Genomic DNA, 1,649 nt, shown 5'->3' with positions numbered 1-1,649 from the left:
GCGAGCGCCGGCCCCGCCGCCCACCCCGCACCTCCCGGGGAAGGGGCCAGACAGCCCCACCGGGGTCTCCCCATGGGGAAGAACCGGTCAGTCCGGAGGGGGCCGAGACCTTGCAAACTCGTTGCCGGGACAGCCTGCTGCCTGCGCAGGTTGAAGGCCGGGGTGGGGGGCGGATGGGCGCTCTGTGGGGAAGCGGCCCCGCGGCGCAGGGCTCCGCGCTCGTGCCGAGCCCCCGGCCCCCTCCTCCAGGCTGTTCTTGTGGCTGCTTTAAGTACAGGGAGGGATACAGAATTCATCAGACCTCGCATTGCTCGGGGATTAAATCATCCGGCTCGTTTCTCCCAGGGAGAGAAGTCCAAACCTCTCTCTTTTTTTTTTTTTTCCTTTTTCCCTTTTCCCCCCCTCTTTCCTGCAGGGCTGAGCAGCCGCGTATTCGTTCTTGGCAGCCGGGCGCCGTGCCGGGGCCAGGGGCTGCCGAACGCGTCAGCTCGCCGCGGCCGCCGCGCCGGGGGCCGAGCAGCGCCGCGGGGCCCTGGGAAAGGCCGGGCGGCTCCTCGCTGCCGGGAGCCCCCCCGAGCCCCGCGGCCCCGGTGCTCGGCCTCCCGCGGCGGTTTGCTCCGGTGAGCGCGCGGGGACCTTCCCTCTGCCCCGTCGAGGCGTCCGCTCTGCGCGGGGGCTCGGTTTTTCCCAGGCTCTGCCGGATGCGAGCAGCCTCCCCGGGGAGCGCGGCAGCCCTCGCTGCCCCGAAGGAAGCAGCCCTCCGCTAGTCCCTGCAACGTGGCGCCCGTTGCCGACGCGCCGCAGCGAACAAAGCCCGTCTCTGTGCTCGCGCAGTGTCAGGGCTGAGAGTTTAAATAAGCAAAGGCAGCGCGATTCCAAGTCCCGACTCCCGGGGGAGGCCGCCGGCGCTGGTGCTCGGCCCTGGGGCTCTTCTCTAGGACGCGGCGGCAGCCTCCTCCCCGGAGCGACGCTCCGCTCTCGGAGGTCCCGTCCCAGCTCCAGCAGCCTGCTCCCGGCTGGGTAGAGGGGGAAACTGAGGCACTTGCGTGGGGAAGTGATTTGGGGCACAGCCCATCCGCCTCCGGGCATGCGGCCCCCCCCCCTCGGGACCTCCCGGGAGCCCTGGGGCTCTTGGAAATCCTTGGGGGGGATTTTCGTTTCCGCTGGGAACGGCCCAGCACATGTGCTCCCGGCACGCCGGACTGCCATCCTGTGGGGCCGGATCCTGCCTCCCAGTCCCTCCCCATCCAGCCAGTGCCAGGCAAGCGCAGGGCGCGCTGCGAACGCCGCCGGCACATCGCTGAGCCTCCGTCCTGCCCCACGCCAGGACGGGGCTGGCGGCTGAGCCTCCGTCCTGCCCCACGCCAGGACGGGGCTGGCGGCTGAGCCTCCGTCCTGCCCCATGCCAGGACGGGGCTGGCGGCTTTCTCCGGCCAGCAGATCTGCGCCTGCCCACGGCAAGGCTGGCGGGGGAGAGCAGGCCGTCACCCGCGGCCCCACGCGCTCTGCGACGCTCCCTCTCCCCACTATGCTCCCCTCTCCCTGCAACGCTCTCCTCTCCCTGCAACGCTCCCCTCTCCCTGCAACGCTCCCCTCTCCCTGCAATGTTCCCTTCCCTCTGCAACGCTCCCCTCTCCCTGCAACGCTCC

This window comes from Rhea americana, unplaced genomic scaffold (assembly GCF_003343005.1).
Source record: "Rhea americana isolate MKP2758 unplaced genomic scaffold, rheAme1 scaffold_163, whole genome shotgun sequence".
Classification (NCBI taxonomy): domain Eukaryota; kingdom Metazoa; phylum Chordata; class Aves; order Rheiformes; family Rheidae; genus Rhea; species Rhea americana.
This window is presented reverse-complemented; position numbering follows the sequence as displayed.